The sequence below is a fragment of the Tachyglossus aculeatus genome, chromosome 1 (genome assembly GCF_015852505.1).
Source record: "Tachyglossus aculeatus isolate mTacAcu1 chromosome 1, mTacAcu1.pri, whole genome shotgun sequence".
NCBI lineage: Eukaryota > Metazoa > Chordata > Mammalia > Monotremata > Tachyglossidae > Tachyglossus > Tachyglossus aculeatus.
In genome coordinates, this window is record NC_052066.1 from 120,405,190 (window position 1) to 120,425,651 (window position 20,462).

At 43.6% G+C, this 20,462-nt stretch overlaps 1 non-coding gene across 1 annotated transcript; it reads right to left on the bottom strand.

Moving 5' to 3' along the window:
- Window positions 1-7,759: 7,759 nt before the first annotated feature.
- Window positions 7,760-7,897, bottom strand: LOC119938243. Its single transcript, XR_005454381.1, has one exon. It is a non-coding gene; the product is annotated as a small nucleolar RNA SNORA7 (small nucleolar RNA).
- Window positions 7,898-20,462: the final 12,565 nt, after the last annotated feature.

Here is a 20,462-nt window from a genome sequence, read left to right on the forward strand (position 1 = left end):
AGGAGCTTACACCTCTTCCCTTAATTTGCCATCAGTATTAATCTACAAATCCTTTATCCTGGATCATCAATTTACTCCTTTAACATCCCCTTTGCTGACTTCTCTTTCTATTCCCACCTATTACTGTGGACATTTCCCAAGACTTAGTCCTCCTCTCCATGCTCTTTTTCCCTCTGCTCTAATTCGCTCAGGGAACTCATGTTCTCAGAGCTCTCCTTTAGACAGAAAATGAGTGTCTTCTGATCTCTCTCTCTCTAATCCTCTCTCCCTCCATCCAGTTCTTGATCTTCGGCTCTTAGTCAGTCAGCCAGTAAATTGCATTTATTAAGAATTTACTGTGTGCAGAGCACTGTTCTAAGTGCTTGGGAGAGAGTCATTTTTAATTAGATGTTCTGCTTCCATTTTGCACTCAATATCAATCAATCAATCAATCATATTTATTGAGCGCTTACTATGTGCAGAGCACTGTACTAAGCGCTTGGGAAGTACAAATTGGCATCACATAGAGACAGTCCCTACCCAACAGTGGGCTCACAGTCTAAAAGGGGGAGACAGAGAACAGAACCAAACATACCAACAAAATAAAATAAGTAGGATAGAAATGTACAAGTAAAGTAAATAAATAAATAAATAAATAGAGTAATAAATATGTACAACCATATATACATATATACAGGTGCTGTGGGGAAGGGAAGGAGGTAAGACGGGGGGATGGAGAGGGGGACGAGGGGAGAGGAAAGAAGGGGCTCAGTCTGGGAAGGCCTCCTGGAGGAGGTGAGCTCTCAGCAGGGCCTTGAAGGGAGGAAGAGAGCTAGCTTGGCGGATGGGCAGAGGGAGGGCATTCCAGGCCCGGGGGATGACGTGGGCCGGGGGTCGATGGCGGGACAGGCGAGAGCGAGGTACAGTGAGGAGATTAGTGGTGGAGGAGCGGAGGGTGCGGGCTGGGCAGTAGAAGGAGAGAAGGGAGGTGAGGTAGGAGGGGGCGAGGTGATGGACAGCCTTGAAGCCCAGGGTGAGGAGTTTCTGCTTGATGCGCAGATTGATCGGTAGCCATTGGAGGTTTTTGAGGAGGGGAGTAATATGTCCAGAGCGTTTCTGGACAAAGATAATCCGGGCCGCAGCATGAAGTATGGATTGAAGTGGAGAGAGACACGAGGATGGGAGATCAGAGAGAAGGCTAGTGCAGTAGTCCAGACGGGATAGGATGAGAGCTTGAATTAGCAGGGTAGCGGTTTGGATGGAGAGGAAAGGGCGGATCTTGGCAATGTTGCGGAGCTGAGACCGGCAGGTTTTGGTGACGGCTTGGATGTGAGGGGTGAATGAGAGAGCGGAGTCGAGGATGACACCAAGGTTGCGGGCTTGTGAATATGTCCTGCAGCACTTCTTCACATCTCCAAAAGATGCCTTCTTCTTTTCTCTCCACTGCCAAACTTTGCTTTTCCCGCTTCTTTCTCCCATTTGCTAAACAGAGCTTAAGATCTGCCCCAGTTCAGAAACCTTTTTCTGATTAATCTCTACCATTCTCTTAACTTTCTGGTGAAACTAAACCTCAGGAAGGCTGGCAGCTGCAGCAGTGGTTGCTGTGGCCTTGGGTGCACCTTGGGCTCTGAGACACGAGAAGACTGACATTCTTCTCCTCTAGCCCCAGTGGATTTGTCCTTGTCTTGCATGTTATTTTAGGGTGTTATCATTTCATCCCTCTTCATATGTCTGTCATCAGTCCTCTTTCTCACCTCATATTGTTAAATCAGGAGCTCCTTAAGGCCCAGGGACTGTGTCCCACTTCTGTATACTTTCCCAGAACTTACTGTATTCAGAACACTATATTAAGTGCTTAATAACTACTACGGCTTCTCAAGGAACCTACTTTCATTCATTCATTCATTCAATCGTATTTATTGAGCGCTTACTGTGTGCAGAGCACTGTACTAAGCGCTTGGGAAGTACAAGTTGGCAACATATAGAGACAGTCCCTACCCAACAGTGGGCTCACAGTCTAGAAGGGGGAGACAGAGAACAAAACAAAACATATTAACAAAATAAAAGAAATAGAATAAATATGTATAAATAAAATAGAGTAATAAATACGTGCAAACATATATACATATATACAGGTGCTGTGGGGAGGGGAAGGAGGTAATGTGGGGGGGATGGAGAGGGGCAGGAGGGGGAGAGGAAGGAGGGGGCTCAGTCTGGGAAGGCCTCCTGAAGGTCTCTAGGAAGGCCTACTTCTTCCGCACAACTAATTTTGAAATATACTCTGTGTGAATACTTATCTCTATTGATTCTATATCATTCTGTCTTGCCACCTTACTACATTTACATTCTTTGAGGGTAGCGACCAGATTTATTCTTTGAAGTCTGCACTTGGTGCTTATCACATTAAAATATAATGGGCATGATGATGAGCGTGGCAGTGCTCTGCACACAGTAAGTGCTCAATAAATATGATTGAATGAATGAATGAACAAAGACCTCTTTTTTTCTTTAGCTAGGGGCTGAGATATTAGATTTTGCTTCTCTTTTCCTCTTTTTGCCTATGATGTCAGAGCAGCACCTGGGCTTTCCACCAGTTTCTGTACTAAAGAGAAATAATCAGTGATAAGTATTGAGTGCTTACTGTCTACAGAGCACTGTACTAAGTGATCTGGAAGGTACCAGTGTTGGTAGAAACATTCCCTGCCCAAAAGCAGCTTAGTCTAGAGGGAGAAACAGGTATTGAAATAAATTCTGGATATATACATAAGTGCTGTGGGGCTGAATGTGGGGGAAATATCAAGTAATTGTAGGGTACAGATACAGGGTACAGATCCAAGTGTATAGGTGATGCAGGGAGGAGAGGGAGAGGGGAAATGAGGGCTTAGTTGGGGAGGGCTTCTAGGAGAATATATGATTTTAATAAGACTTTGAAGTGAGGAAAGTGGTAGTTCTCCTTTCTTTTTATGGTATTTTTTAAATGTCAGGTATTCTACTAAGTACTGGGGTCTGCTACATATGAAGAGGAGGGAGTTCCAGGGCAGAAGGAGGACATGGGCAAGGGGTGGACAGTGAGATAGATGAGACTGAGGTATGGAGAAAAGGTTAAAAGAGGGAAGAGTGTGGGCTGGGTTGTAGCAGGAAATCAGCGATGTAAGGTAGGAGGGACAAGGTGATTGAGTGCTTTAAAGCCAATGGTGAGAATTTCTGTTGGATGCAGAGATGGATGGGTAACCCATAGAGGTTCTTGAGGAGTGAGGAGTTGTGGACTGAATGGTTTTGTAGAAAAATGATCTGGGCAGCAGAGTTTCTCTGGCTTGGAGAGAAACAGGAGGCAGGGTGGCCAGTGAGGAAGTTGATGTAGGAGTCAAGGTGGGATAAGATAAGTGCTTGGATCTGCATAGTAGCCATTTGGAAGGAGAGGAAAAGGCAGAAGATGTTGTGAAGTTATGAAGGTAGAACCAACAGGATTTGGTGACAGATCGAATATGTAGTTTGGATAAGGCAGATGAGGAAAATGTCAGGGTTACAGGCTCACGAGACAGTGAGGATAGTAGTGTGGTTTACAGGAATGAGCAAGACATTGAGGAGGGCAGGGTTTGAGTGGGAAAATGATGAGGTCTGTTTTGGACATGCTAAGTTTGAGATGTCAGTAGGACATCCAAGTAGAGATGTGCTGAAGGCAGGAGGAATTGCAAACTGCAGAGAAGGAAAGATATCAGGGCTGGAGAGAGAGATTTGGGAATCATCTGTGTAGGGATGGGAGCTGAAGCCATGGCAGCAAATGAGTTTTCCAAGGAAGTGGGTGAAGATGGAGAATAGAGGGGGACCCAGAGGTGAGCCTTGCAGGACTCCCCCAGTTAGAGGGTGGAAGACAGAGGAGGAGCCTGTAAAAAAGACTGAGAAGGAGAGGTCAAAATGATAGGAGAACCAGGAGAGAGCAGTGACAGTGAAGCCAAGATTAGCAATGTTTCGAGGAGAAGGAGGTGGTCCAGAATGGACAGAGTAGAATAGAATGGATGGGAATAAAATGAGGATACGCAGAAGGGGTCCTCGTGGAAGGAATGTCCCAAACCACAGAAAGAGAACTTTTGAACTATCATTTTTGAAAATCTACCTAAGAACAAGGAGACTGGAGAGTCCAAAATGTCAGTTTGGTCAAGGCTATAGTAGAAATAGCGATATACTTCTATTTGACATGTTAGTATATGAATCCAACCCAAAAGAGACTGATACAAAATGTCACGAGAATGACAGACCAGTGTCTGTATATTAATGCAGAATTTGCTGAGAAGAAGCATTGTTTGATCAAAGCGGGATGTTTGGTAAACTTTCCCTGAGTTAAAGTAATTGGGCCCGGCAGATGTAATCTTCTTAAAGACCATAAGCTGTTAAATTACTGTATTGGTCAAGATGTTTGAAGTTCAGGGGAAAGTGGATTCTCAGACGAGAAGCCTATTTGAATAATTGGGTGTCACATGGTATTTCAAAACATTGTCTCCAAACACCCAACCCTCCTAGAGAGATGAAAGAGAAACTTTTCCTATAACTGATTTGGCACAAAGGGCCAAAAGAAACACTCATTTTGGTACTTTGAAGCACAGGAGTGCTGGGCGACCTTTCCCTTGAAAACTGAAGCGTTATGTTAGACTGTTTCAAAGCTCAGCTAGGAGGAACAAAATCGAGATGCTTCAGATGGTTGAGGAAAGCACACTTGCGTCTTACTGTAGCGGAGAAATGGGAAAGTGGTAGATAATAATGGTTCTTATTGAGTGTCGTCTTTGTGTCGAGCACTGTACCCAGGGCTGGAATGAATACAAAATAAGAATTCATATGACCCACATTCCACGACGGAGTCATGATCTCCATATGGTGTAGGGTGTATGTACCCAGCTCCCTTGCTCTGATCCAAATTTAACACCTTCAGGCCAGATTTAATTTCACCTCAAAATTTGGGTCTTTCAAGGAGTATCAGTAGTATACTTTCCCTTTTTCATCATGCAAAACCCATAAGATGTTGGGATTTCATATTAGTAAGGGATTTAGAAAAAAGTAAGGGCCTAACCTAGAAGTGAAGATAACTATTGGAGAAGCAGTGTGGCTCAGTGGAAAGAGCCCGGGCTTTGGAGTCAGAGGTCATGGGTTCAAATCCCGGCTCCACCAACTGTCAGCTGGGTGACTTTGGACAAGTCACTTAACTTCTCTGTGCCTCAGTGACCTCATCTGTCAAATGGGGATTAAAACTGTGAGCCCCCTGTGGGACAACCTGATCACCTTGTAACCTCCCCAGCACTTAGAACGGTGCTTTGCACATAGCAAGCGCTTAACAAATACCATTATTATTATTATTATTATTATTATTATTATTTAGCACAGAAGGTCATCAGAGCGAATGTTAGTTGGTCAGAACTCTACTTAGCACTATGCAAAACAGGGGTGATTGCCATCTCTTGTGTTCTAAGGGGCTGTGCAATGTAAATAAAAGGAGTAGAGGAATGTAAAGGATACAGTCGAATTTGAAAATGTCTGGAGGAAGCGAGAATGGAAGAAGAGAGTAGAAAATGTGGGTAGTTTGAATGAAAGAAACATCCTGGTTGGTTGCCAACCTACAGCCCCTAGAATTTCTTATGAGAGGCAGAATGGCTGAGTGGAAATAATAATAACTATGATGGTATTTGTTAAGCGCTTACGAAGTGCCAAGCACTGTTCTAAATACAAGATAATCAGGTTGTCCCGTGTGGGACTCACGGTCTTAATCCCCATTTCACAGATGACGTAAGTGTGGCACAGAGAAGTTAAATGACTTGCCCCAAGTCACACAGCTGAGAAGTGGCAGAGCCAGGATTAGAACTCATGACCTCTGACTTCCAAGCCCGTGATCTTTCCACTAAACCACGCTGCTTCTCTGAAAGAAGCATTGGCCTGGAAAGAGCATTGGCCTGGGAATCAGAGGACCTGGGTTCTAATTCCAGCTCTGCCAGTTGTCTGCTGTGGGATCTGTGTGTCACTTTACTTCTCTGTGCCTCAGTTACTTCATCTGTACAGTGGGGATTAAGATTGTGAACCCTATGTAGGACAGGGACTGTATCCAGTCCAACTATCTTGTATGTACCCTGGTGCTTAATACAGTGCCTGGCACATAGTAAGTACTACCGTCAGCTGTGTGACTTTGGACAAGTCACTTAACTTCTCTGTGCCTCAGTTCCCTCATCTGTAAAATGGGGATTAAGACTGTGAGCCCTCTGCTGAGGGACAACCTGATCACCTTGTAACCTCCCCAGTGCTTAGAACAGTGCTTTGCACACAGTAAGCACTTAATACCATTATTATTATTATTATTATTATTACTTAACAAATACCATAAAAAGCAACATTCAAACCAAATCACCTCTGGCATCTGGAATTTCCTGGGCCCTTTTTCCAAGAAACCAAATGCAGGACGGGTCTGAATCTGCATTTTAGCTGTTCATATCAAGACTAAAATATTTATAGGTAAAGATTTCCCAAGCAGAGTTAAGGGGCTGGCCACATTGTTGGGTTAGGGTGGCCTATAGGATCAGTGTGGGCTGACTACTTAATTGATTTTGAAAATTAAGAAAACCAACCTTCTTCACCACTCAGAAATGCCAAAGTTATATATTCCTCCTAACTCTGTGTGAAAAGTGAAATGGTCGAACACGAGACAGGAATAACATTGTGTGTGATGCATGAAGCATGAAAGCCACGTAGAAATCTTAGAAGGAGTGTTCACTGAATTCTGGCTTAAAGCATGACTTTGCTCCTTGCTTTGACTAGAAAGCTTAGGAAATTAAAGAATATTCTCCAGTAGCATGAGCCTGTTTGGATGCAAAGCACCATAATGTCAGAAAGAAAAGAAGCTGTGCATAAGTGCGCATCACCACGGTAGACACTGGGGGTATTAAAAGAGGGCTGTTCTTAGTGTAAGATTTTACACAATTGCCCCAGGTCCTGGACCTTTTCCTACTTCACCTGTAGGCTCAGATTCAGAGACCTTGGTGAGTACTGGGCTCATGAAAGTGCAGGTTTTCAAAGTTCATGTTTCTGACTGCTTAAATGAGAGACTGGAATTATTTTTGTTTCATCAACTATTCATTCATTCATTCAATCATATTTATTGAGCGCTTACTGTGTGCAGAGCACTGTACTAAGCACTTGGGAAGTACAAGTTGGCAACATATAGAGACGGTTCCTATCCAACATGGGCTCACAGTCTAGAAGGGGGAGACAGAGAACAAACAAAACGTATTAACAAAATAAAATAAATAGAATAAATATGTACAAATAAAATAAATAGAGTAATAAATACATACAAACATATATACAGGTGCTGTAGGGAGGGGAAGGAGGTGAGGGGATGGGGAGGGGGAGGAGGGGGAGTGTTTGCCAGTGTTTGGTTTTCCTGTTTCAGTTCATGAAGGCAAAGACCAGGAAAATCTCATTTGTAGATGAATCTCTACACACTCTGAATTCTTTATTGATGTGAAAATTTAACATCCCTTTCCTTTAATGACTCATTAGATCAATCAGTGGTCTTTTCTTGTCTTATGCTGTTGAGTCGTTTCTGACCCATAATGATGCCATGGACACATCTGTCCCAGAATGTCCCTACTCCACCTGCAATCATTCTGGTAGTGGATCCATAGCGTTTTCTTGGTAATAATGAACAGAAGTGGTTTACCATTACCTCTTTCCATGCAGTAAACTTGATCCTCTGCCCTGGACTCTTTCCCATGCCGCTGCTGACCAGGACAGGTGAATTTTGACTTGTAGCAGATTGCCTTCCATCCACTAGCCACAGCCCAAGCAAGGAATGGAATGGGTAGGCCTCTGCTTGACTCTCCCTCCCGTAGTTGAGACTGGTAGAGTACTGAAAACTCTCCAGGTGCGACCCTGAGATGGGACAATCTGTGGTATTCACTGAGTATTGAGTACAGTCATCTTGACTGTAAGTTCCCTGTGGGAAGGGAATGTGTCTGTTATATTGCTGTGTTGTATAGAGTAAGCACTCAATACATATGATTGATTGATGGATTTACTTTGTGCAGAGCAAGGTACAGAGAGCACTTGGGAAAAAATAATACAATAGAACTGATTGATGAGATCCCTGTCTTCATGAAGTGTATAGTCTATGCCATTTAAATCTCTCATGAGTCAATGAAAAACCTTGTCCCTGAGTTTGGCAAAAAAAAAAAAAAAATGTAGTTGTACATGTGTGGGAGGTGTGATTTGCAAAACTCCTCACTCTCGGCTTCAAGGCTGTCCATCACCTCGCCCCCTCCTACCTCACCTCCCTTCTTTCCTTCTCCAGCCCAGCCCACACCCTCCGCTCCTCTGCTGCTAACCTCCTCACTGTGCCTCATTCTCACCTGTCCAGCCGTCGACCCCCGGCCCACGTCCTCCCCCTGGCCTGGAATGCCCTCCCTCCACACATCTGCCAAACTAGCTCTCTTCCTCCCTTCAAAGCCCTACTGAGAGCTCACCTCCTCCAGGAGGCCTTCCCAGACTGAGCCTCCTCCTTTCTCTCCCCCTTCCCCTCCCCACAGCACCTGTATATGTGTTTGTACAGATTTATTACTCTATTTATTTTACTTGTAAATATTTGCTATTCTATTTATTTTGTTCTGTTAATATATTTTGTTTTGTTCTCTGTCTCCCCCTTCTAGACTGTGAGCCCATTGTTGGGTAGGGACTGTCTCTATATGTTGCCAACTTGTACTTCCCAAGCACTTAGTACAGTGCTCTGCACACAGTAAGCACCTAATAAATATGATTGAATGAATTAATTTGCCTATAGTGTTGGTGGCAGAGACCGGGGTTCAGGCTGTTAGGTGATATCTGGAGTGTTGAAAAGAAAAAAAAAGAAAACATTCTTCTATCACTTATCTTTCCCCAGTCACAATTTTACTAATACTATTTGTTAAGCACCTACTATGTGCTAAACATTGCATTAAGCTCTGGGGTAGATACAAGATAATCAGGTCCTACATGGGGCCCACATTCTAAGTAGGAGGGAGAACAGGTATTGAATCCCCATTTTGCAGATGAGGGAACTGAGGCACAAAAAAGTTAAGTGACTTACCCAAGGTCACACAACAGGTACGTGGTGGAGCTGGGATTAGAATCCAGGTCCTCTGACTTTCAGGCCCATACACTTTCCTCTAGGACACACTGCTTCTCCGCTTACTCTTCTGCTGTTGGCTGCCAACAGATTTTTGAGCAGCTACTGTTCCCCCTTTCTGATGAACAGAGATAACAAGGTTACCAAAGAAATAAAAGGCCTGATAGAGTCACAGTCCCATCTTCATTAAAGCCAGGAAGACTGATTTTACAGTTGTCAGATGTTCTGTTTAACTTTGCAAGACCTAGTCAATTACTTCCAGGAGAGTTTCCCTTTTCTTTTCATTTTTTTTTCACTAAAAATATTTTTCTAAAATTTCTGAAGAGATAAATGAGACAGAACAGTTCTAATTTGAAAGACATAGGGAAGAGAAAAGAGAAAAGCTACTAAATGTTCTGTCTGATCTGCTTTAACAACACAAAGGGGAGCCTTACATAGAATAATCCCTTTCCATTCCTTGCTTCAGTAGGTTACTTTGTCGAGATCAAAACTCAATGCATTTCCCGTGCTGCGTCAGCTGAAGTTTGAGCCTGAATTCAACATTGCCAATAAAATAACAACATGGATCACAAATGCAGCTATTTTGCCCTTGAATATATATTGGGAACCAATTTTTCCTTTTGTTCTACCTCAATTCATTTTTCCCTTTCAGTTTTATGCAAATGAAAAATGGCTTCAAGTTTTTATTCCCCTACCACTAAAATTTGCTTTTCTATATATAAATGTATTGAGAGAGAGAAATTTAGAGAGATGTGTCTGGAAAGTTGTGGTTTCTTATTCACATGCATACTTACCTGGTGGGGGGGTTGCTTGTGTGATTTTAATTAAATGTTTGTAAAGTGCTTTAAGATACTCAGATGTAAGTTGCTAATAATGTAACAATGTGTCTACAGTGCTTTTCATCTTAAGAGCATTTTATAAAACTTAGGTAACTGAACTTCACAAAATATTTAAAAGTAGTCCCTTTAACATGCTTACAGCTAGGGAAATGTAGAAGGTCGTGGCTTTTCTGAAATTTTAAAAGGAATAAGTGTTTGTACTTGGAGTAGAATTTGGGAGCTCCTTCCTCACCCATCTCCTAAATTACATCTCCCAATTATACCTGAAACACTGTAAAGTCTGTAGAACTGAATACCATTAGTATGTCAATAATCTAAAGGTAGAATAAAATTGAACTCTTTAATTATCACTCCACATTGATTGTCGGTGGGGGGAACACAGGTGTTATATTTTTTGAAAATTATACAAATTACCATTGAAAGTTTTTTTAACATATGACTATACATGCCTTTGTTTCTGCTTGTATGAAAATTACATTTTGCCTTTTCCTGCAAAATTATCTTTTATAGCCTCCTGGATCATGATAATAATACTTTGTACTTCTACAGCACCTTTTATCCATGAATCTCAAAGTGCTTTGTAAACTTTAATTAATTCTTGCAAAAAACCCTGTGAGGTAGGTAAGAAGTATTACTCCCATTTTACAGATAAGGGAACAGAAACATTGAGAGGTTAAGTAACTTGCCCAGGGCCATGAAGCCAGGTAGTAGCTAAGGCTTAAAGACAATACAAAGTTCCCCTCTCTTTGGTTTTCATTCAGTCTATTAGTTACATTACAGTTCTCCGAAGGCCCCCCTCATCTTATCTCTCCCCAACCCCCCACCCAAACTATTAACGAGGAGGAGAAAAGAGCTGGGAGAATCAATCAGTGTCCCTTTTAAATATACGTTATACTAATACAAGCATTACAATGAATTATTTATGTTGACTCATGGGTTTTGCCTTAGGGATACATTTGTATCTTGATGTGTATCTGCTCTGCGTTTAAACCCTTGCGCTTTAGATGAGACGGTATCTCTAAAGGCCCAGTCCTGTAGAAAACTCCCATTCACTCAAGTGGGAATTTATATCCTGGCTTGGTCACCAGGTGTGTGCAGAAAAGATTACTATCCAGGTGATGTCATTACCAAGGGCCATCACGTGATTGGAAGGATTTTTTTCATACCCTTAGGGACAGCCTCTTGAAAGTCCCTGAAGATGTTTAGATTCCATAGTACCACTTGGCTGCCCACCTATCCCCGTATTATTCCTTGGGAGTCTTCTTTTATATTTTAAATTTGAGAACTGGGCCCTGGTCACCTATGAGTCATCGTTTACCTGCTTGTCTCTTTCGCTAGGAAAAAAAACCAAAAAACCTTATGGAGCCCAGCAGCATCCTTAAGGTTAAACCTGGCAAAGGAGGAATTGCTTCCATCTTTCATCTACCTTACAAATCTATTTCATGAAACCATGGGCCGCACTCTCCATCTACAAAACTCATAAACTTAAAAACTTCTTCAATTTCGCATTCTGTTTTGTTCTCTTTCTCCCAGCCCTATACTATGTGGTACCAGATATTGCCACTTCTTCCTTACATCTTTTGGATCTCTCATTACTCTCTGATGATGAGAGTAAAGAAGGTAGTGAAGGAGACATTCTCCCCAAAACGCAAGAATCCCAAGAAAGATGGGCTCAAGAGAGAGTCTTGCCTGCCAATGCTGAAATTCTGGAACTAGTTTAAGTAACAAAGTTCACCTATCTTTTTTTTATGGCATTTATTAAGCGCTTACTATGTGCAAAGCACTGTTCTAAGCACTGGGGAGGTTACAAGGTTATCAGGTTGTCCCACGGGGGGCTCACAGTCTTTATCCCCATTTGACAGATGAGGTAACTGAGGCCCAGAGAAGTGAAGTGACTTGCCCAAAGTCACACAGCTGACAATTAGCGGAGCCGGGATTTGAACCCATGACCTCTGATTCCAAAGCCCGGGCTCTTTCCACTGAGCCACCCTGCTTCTCCAATGCAGACGGAGTGGGAGAGAAAGAAATGAGGGACCAGTCGGAGGAGGTTGTTACATATCATCTAATAATAATAATAATGATAACCTCTCTTCTGAGACTGCGAATATCCTACTGATGCTTTAGCACTGTAGCTAATGATCACCACAAATGATCATTATCCACACCAATAAATGGTATAGATTTATAAAACATTGCCTCACACATGATGCTAAGCGGAAGCAGCATGTTGTAGTGGATGTAGCACAGGCCTAGGAGTTGGTCATTGGTTCTACTCCCAGCTCTGCCACTTGTCTGCTGGGTGACTCTGGGCAAGTCACTTAACTTCTCTGTGCCTCAGTTACCTCATCTGCAAAATGGGGAGTAATTCTCTGAGCCCCAAGTGGGACAGGGACTGTGTCCAACCTGATTACCTTGTATTTACCCCAGCGCTTAGAACAGTGTTTGGCATTTAGTAAGTGCTTAACAAATACCATTATTATTATCATTATTATTATAGTTATTATTAAATGTGTAGAATAAAGAGTTAAAAAAAACAGTACCTACCCTCCAGGCTTCAAATTCTAAATCAGATAGTATTAATTTAAGTGAGTGTAGTCAGACATAAGAAAATGGGATAAGTGCTTGGATCAGCATAGTTGCGGTTTGGATGGAGAGGAAAGGGTGGATTTTAACAATGTTGTGAAGGTCTAATCAATAGGATTGGGTGACACTCCTCAATTCTGCCAACCTCCTTCTTCTGTCCACCTCACCCACCCACTTTTCACACACGCTGGATCTCATCATCACTAGTTATTGTACCGTTCCAAATCACACCAACTCTGGAGTCCATCTCTCTGATCAGAAATTCCTAAGCTGCCTTCTGTCTGCAAAACTGTCCTCTCCTTCTACAGATACCTCTATTCCCTGACCCCCCCTCCAGTTATCCATAAAATACTATGTGAACTAAAATGGATTTGTGAAACAAAGATGTCCCTGGACCTGGTCATTTGAGGCTGAAAGCAGAGTGAATGATGGGAAGCATGTTTGATGGCTTGAACCATCAGTAAATTTCTTTGGGAAGCCTTACCAATCCAAAGGAAGGAGAGCAGATGTCAGAATCTAAGTGGCACTAAAGGTGATTTAAACACATTCCCTGGAAGTACCCACCAGAGTAAAGTTATCCAAGTTATCCAAGGTCACTAGGCCCCATTTGGAATACCTTCCCAACCTCCCCCTCTCTTGATTCACAAATCCACCTACTCAATTCCGCTGTTTCCACTAGCTCAACATTCTTTCCCTCCATCCCTCTGTTGATCCCGCACACCAACCCACAGTCCTGATTCACCTCCACAGGGCAATTTCTTCACTTCAGCCCTTGTGCCGTGGAATCCTGTTTGGGAAAATCTAGACACCAGGCTGACTTCAACCACTGCAAATTCATCCTCACCTACTAGAATTCTGCCCTCTCTTTCTCCTCTCATTTCCATTTTTCCACCTACTATTTCAGACCTTTAATTCCTTCCTGAATTCTCAGCGCCCCCGCCCATCCTCTCACCGTGATGTTGATAAAATTGAAACCATGTGGTGTAACCTCCCCCAAATTTCCCCTCACCTCTCCATTTCCTTCTCACCCCCTCAATGCCCTTCCACCTCCCAATCCACAATCTCTTATCCTTCTGGATCATCTCTCAAGAGATCTATTCTCTTCCCTTATTGACACCCATGCCAATCATCCCCGTCAGCTCTTCCATACATTTAACTCCCTTCTCAGGCCCCCTATTCCTCCCCCTCCTCCATCCCTCACCCCCAACGATCTGGCCTCCTATTTCATTAGTAAAATTAACTCCATCAGATCTGAGCTCCCCAAAGTCACTCCTCCTCCTTCTCCAACCCCCCTGCTCTCAACCCTCTTGGCTACTCTCCCATCCTTCCCAGCAGCAGTATCTTCAGATGAGATCTCCTCCCTTCTCTCAAGTGCTACTCCATCCACCTGTGCTTCAGACCCCATTCCCTCTCATCTTAACAAATCTCTCGCTCCGTCCCTCCTCCCCTCCTTAACTTCCATCTTCTACCACTCACTCTCCACTGGTTCCTTCACCTCTGCCTTCAAACATGCCCATGTTTCCCCCATCCTAAAAAAAAACACTCTCTTGACCCCACTTCCCCCTTCTAGCTATCGCCCTATCTCCCTCCTACCCTTCCTTTCCAAACTCCTAGAACAAGTCATCTACACCTGCTACCTCGAATTCCTCAATGCCAACTCTCTCCCTGACCCCCTCCAATCTGGCTTCCGATCCCAATACTGCCCCGAAACTGCCCTCTCAAAGGTCACCAATGACCTCCTTCTTGCCAAATCCAACGGCTCAACTCTATCCTAATCCTCCTCAACCTCTCAGCTGCCTTCAACACTGTGGACCACCCCCTTCTCCTCAACACACTATCCAACCTTGGCTTCACAGACTCCATCCTCTCCTGGTTCTCCTCTTATCTCTCCAGTCGTTCATTCTCAGTCTCTTTTTCAGGCTCCTCCTCCCTGTCCCATCCCCTTACTGTAGGGGTTCCTCAAGGGTCAGTTCTTGGTCCCCTTCTGTTCTCTATCTACATTCACTCCCTTGGTGAACTCATTCGCTCCCACGGCTTCAACTACCATCTCTACATTGATGACACCCAAAACTACATCTCTGCCCCTGCTCTCTCTCCCTCCCTCCAGGCTCATGTCTCCTCCTGCCTTCAGGACATCTCCATCTGGATGTCTGCCCGCCATCTAAAACTCAATATGTCCAAGACTGAACTCCTTATCTTCCCCCCCAAACCCTGCCCTAATCCTGACTTTCCCATCACTGTAGATGGCACTACCATCCTTCCTGTCTCACAAGCCCACAACCTTGGTGTCATCCTCGACTCTGCTCTCTTGTTCACCCTTCACATCCAATCCGTCACCAAAACCTACCAGTCTCACCTCCCCAACATCGCCAAGATCCGCCCTTTCCTCTCCATCCAAATCGCTACCTTGCTGGTTCAATCTCTCATCCTATCCCGACTGGATGACTGCATCAGCCTCCTCTCTGATCTCCCATCTTCCTGTCTCTCCCCACTTCTGTCTATACTTCACTCTGATGCCTGGATCATCTTTGTGCAGAAGCGCTCTAGGCATGTTACTCCCCTCCTCAAAAATCTCCAGTGGCTGCCTGTCAATCTACGAATCAAGCAAAATCTCCTCACTCTCAGCTTCAAGGCTCTCCATCACCTCGCCCCATCCCACGTCACCTCCCTTCTCTACTTCTACAGCCCAGCCCACACCCTCCGCTCCTCTGCCACCACTAACCTCCTCACTGTACCTCATTCTCACCTGTTCTGCCGTCAAACCCCGGCCCACATCCTTCCCCTGTCCTGGAATGCCCTCCCTCCACACATCCGCCAAGCTAGCTCTCTTCCTCCCTTCAAAGTCCTACTGAGAGCTCACCTCCTCCAGGAGCCCTTCCCAGACTGAGCCCCCTTTTTTCCTCTCCTCTTCCCCATCCCTCCCACCCTACCTCCTTCCCCTCCCCACAGCACTTGTATATATATTTGTACAGATTTATTACTTTTTTTAATGGTATTTGTTAAGCACTTACTATGTGAAAAGTGCTGTTCTAAGCACTGAACACTGTTCTATTTATTTTACTTGTACATATTTACTATTCTATCTATTTTGTTAATGATGTGCATATAGCTTTAATTCTATTCTGGTGATTTTGAAACCTGTCTACATGTTTTGTTTTGTTGTCTGTCTCCCCCCTTCTAGACTGTGAGCCTATTGTCGAGTGGGGACTGTCTCTATATGTTGCCAACTTGTACTTCCCATGCACTTAGTACAGTGCTCTGCACGCAGTAAGCACTCAATAAATACTATTGAAAGAATGAATGAAAGAATCTGACTGCTTTCTAATCCACCTACTTGAGCCCCAGACACCGAGCTCATTATACTGATGGGTCGTACTCTCCCAAGCACTCGGTATAGTGCTCTGCACACAGTAAGCACTCAGTAAATGTGATTGATTATCATCTTATCATCATCATCAACATCATCATCATCAATGTTTTTGATTCAGTGCTTACTGTGTGCAGAGCCCTGTATTAAACAGGTTGGGAGAGTACAATAGAACAGAGTTGGTAGACTTGTTCCCTGCCCACAGTGACCTTACAGTCTAGTTGTATAATCTTATAAAACACTTGTGCTAACTCTTCTTCCCTTGTTGACCACCATCTACAACTGCTGATTCTTTGGTGGTATTTTGTCCACTGCTTTCAAGCACACCCATATCTCCCCTATCCTATTCTATTGTATTACCCCAAGTGCTTAGTACAGTGCTCTGCACATAGTGAGCACTCAATAAATATGATGACTGACTGACTTCCAAGGGGGCTCTTTTCTATACTACCTGCACATATATGCAGGTATGTTGCCGACTTGTACTTCCCAAGCTCTTAGTACAGTGCTCTGCACACAGTAAGCGCTCAATAAATACGATTGATTGATATATGCTGTGATATACCCTAGACCTGCATAATGATCTGTTGAGATCTTGCTCTTCCCCTTATCCTCTGGCTCTATGGCATCATCATCTTTCCCTTATCCTCTTACTTATGACATTATCACCTTCTCTTTCTTCTTCATTTCCTCTCTCTTTTCTGTGGATCTACCTTTAAGTAATCCCAGGTTTCTCTTATTTTTAAGAAACCCTTACTTGACCTATCTCCCCTTCCTGCTACAGTAATAATAATAATAATAATAATAATAATAATAATTGTGGTATTTGTTAAGTGCTTACTATGTGCCAGGCACTGTACTAAGGGCTGGCGCGGTTACAAGAGAATCGAGTTGGACACAGTCCCTGTCCCATATCATGCTCACCATCTCAATCCCCATTTTACAAATTTTAGTAACTGAGGCACAGAGAACTGAAGTGACTTGCCCAAGGTCACACAGCACATAAGTGGCAAAGCTGGGATTAGAAACCATGATCTTCCGAATCCCAGGCCCGAGCTTTATCTACTATGCCATCTCCCTTCTCCCATCCGTAGCTAAACATCTTCAACATAGTGTCAGTACGCATTATTTTTATTTTTGTTCCTCTCTTTCCACTTGATTTCCTGAAATCTTGGGAGGGAGGGTTCTTATGATTCCATGAAAGTTACTTTCTCTTCTCTGTAATTAATTTTACTGTCTCTCCCATTAGATCTTAAGCTTCTTGAGGGCATGGATCATGTCTACTGATTCTATTGTTCTCTCCAAACCGCTTAATACAGTGCTCTGCACACAGTAGATGCTCTATATTTTTGATTGATTGATTGATTGAAATTACCTTGTAAAGGTCACTAATTATTTCCTCTGACCAAATTCAAAGATCCCCATTTAATTCCCCACCTTGGCACCAGGCACTGTACTTATGCTCAATAATCCCTTAAGACTTCTGCCTTTCTTTAAAAATCATGTTCACATATTTGTCTTTTGTGGGTTTAAGCTTGTTTCTACTTTTTATACCCCGATCACTTGTGCTTTATGTTTCTTCTAATAGCGATATAGTTGTGTCTGTCTATCTCCTCCTCCATTAGATTGTAAGCTTCTCAAGGGCACGGGTGGTCATTTGTTCTTCTTTTCTTACTGATAGTCCTACAGATTGGTCATATCCACACAGGCCAAGAATATTTTTTCAAGATCATTTTGCAGCAGAAAAATCTTATTTGGGGTCCAAATCTGTAGGGAACAAAGTTAACCGTGTGCCCATGTGCACACAAGAGCCATGGCCCCGTAGTCCTGTGACTCTGGGACTCCAGGTGTCAAAGTGCCCATCTGATTGACAAATTGACTTTCAGAGTTTTCCCTCTCCCTCCACTGCCTTCTTTAAGGACAGATCCCTCAGTGTCCAAGCACACCGGCAACAGTGAGAGTGAGTGACGATGACAGTTTAGGTCTGTCCCTCCCTGACTGAATTTTTCATTCAGGAGGACTCGTGGGAGGGACAAATTAAAGTCTCCTGGAAACACAACATTTAATCCAACTATTTTAATCCTTTTAGGGCTGAATCAATCAGTGGTCTTGAACTGTACTTTCCAAGCACTTAGTATGAGAAGCAGCGTGGCTTAGTTGAAAGAGCCCGGGCTTGGGAGTCAGAGGTCATGGGTTCTAATCCCTGCTCCGCCACTTATCAGCTGTGTGCCTTTGGGCAAGTCATTTCACTTCTCTGTACCTCAGTTCCCTCATCTGTAAAATGGGGATTAATAATAATAATAATAATAATGGCATTTATTAAGCGCTTACTATGTGCAGAGCACTGTTCTAAGCACTGGAGAGGTTACAAGATGATCAGGTTATCCCACGGTGGGGCTCACAGTCTCCAACCCCATTTTACAGATGAGGAAACTGAGGCCCAGAGAAGTGAAGTGACTTGCCCAAAGTCACACAGCAAATTGGCGGAGCCGGGATTTGAACCCATGATCTCGGACTCCAAAGCCGGTGCTCTTTCCCACTGAGCCACGCTGCTTAAGACTGTGAGCCCCACGTGGGACGACCTGATTAGCTTGTATCTACCCCAGTGCTTAGAACAGAGCTTGGCATATAGTAAGTGCTTAAAAAATACCATCATTTTCAGCTCTTAGAACAGGACTTGGCACATAGTAAGCGCTTAACAACAGTCATTATTATTATTGTTATTCTTACAGTGCTCTGCACACAATAAGCGCTCAATAAATACGATTGAATGAATGAATGAGTGCTTAGTGGATTTAGGGCACTGTACTAAGCGCTTGGAAGAGTGCAATAGGCTCCTTGTCCAACAAAACGTACCAATTTGGGGAATCAAAGGGGCCTATTGGAAAAAGCACAGACCTGGGAATCAGAGAGCCTGCATTCTGATCTGGGCTCTGCCTCTCGCCTGCTGTGCGACCTTGGACAAACCACTGAATTTCTTGGTGCCTCAGCTGTGTCCTCTGTCAAATGGGGTTAAGTTAAAATGCCTGTTCTTCCTCCCTCATAGACTGTGAGCCCCATGAATTGCATGTATTGGAAGAGAAGCAGCGTTGCCTAGTGGCTAGGGCCTGGGAGTTAGAAGGTTCTGGGTTCTAATTCCAGCTCTGCCACATGTCTCTTCCTCCCTTCAAGGCCCTACTGAGAGCTCACCTCCTCCAGGAGGCCTTCCCAGACTGAGCCCCTTCCTTCCTCTCCCCCTCGACCCCCTCTCCATCCTCCCCATCTTACCTCCTTCCCTTCCCCACAGCACCTGTATATATGTATATATGTTTGTACATATTTATTACTCTATTTATGTATTTATTTTATTTGTGCACATCTATTCTATTTATTTTATTTTGTTAGTATGTTTGGTTTTGTTCTCTGTCTCTCCCTTTTAGACTGTGAGCCCACTGCTGGGTAGGGACTGTATATGTTGCCAACTTGGACTTCCCAAGTGCTTAGTACAGTGCTCTGCACACAGTAAGCACTCAATAAATACGATTGATTGATTGATTGCTGCTGTGCGATATTGGGTAAGTCACTTCATTTCTCTGGGCCTCAGTTACCTCATCTGTAAAAGGGGGATTAAGAGTGTGAGCCCCATGTGGGACAGGGACTCTGTCCAACCCGATTAACTTTTAGCTACCCCAGTACTTAAAACAGTGCTTGGCACTTAGTAAGTGCCTAACAATAAAGTAAGTGCCTAACAATAGAGAAGCAGCATGGCTCAGTAGAAAGAGCACAGGCTTTGGAGTCAGAGGTCATGGGTTCAAATCCCAGCTCCGCCACTTGTCAGCTGTGGGACTTTAGGCAAGTCACTTCACTTCTCTGAGCCTCAGTTACCTCATCTGTAAAATGGGGATTAAGAGTGTGAGCCCCCCGTGGGACAGCCTGATCACCTTGTAACGTCCCCAGCGCTTAGAACAGTGCTTTGCACATAGTAAGCACTTGATAAATGTCATTTTTTTAAAGTACCATAGTTATTATTATTATTGTATCAAACCCAGCACTAAGTACAGTGTGTGGCTCAAAGTAATCCCCGAATGATATCACTATTATTATTAATACTGTTAATAATAATAAATCATCTTAAATCCTCCTCCCTCCTCCCTAGACAGAGAGCCCCATGTGGGACAGAGACTGTGTCCAAATTGATAATCTTGTATCTACCCCAGCACTTAGAACAGTGCTTGGCACATACCATAACAAATACCACAATAATAATAATTAATTAATGTTAGCCAGTTAACAAGTCAGACATCATTTCCTCCTTACCTGATAGGCTGATCCTGTACAATCACAACCATTGCACACTGCGACTAAATAGCCTGGAAGTGATCTGTACCGGGATCACAATAGGTGGGTTGTGATTTCCAAGAAAAATGCAGTTCTCTATCAAGAAGGCGGAAATTGAGAATAATTGAAGTCGAAGGGCTGCGGCATCTGTGGCCAGAATCCTGGGTCAGCAATTGCTTCTGTTTCTTCACAGAGATGTTCTGGGCTGCCAGGGCTGCATCAGGGGCTGCTGCCGTCCCTC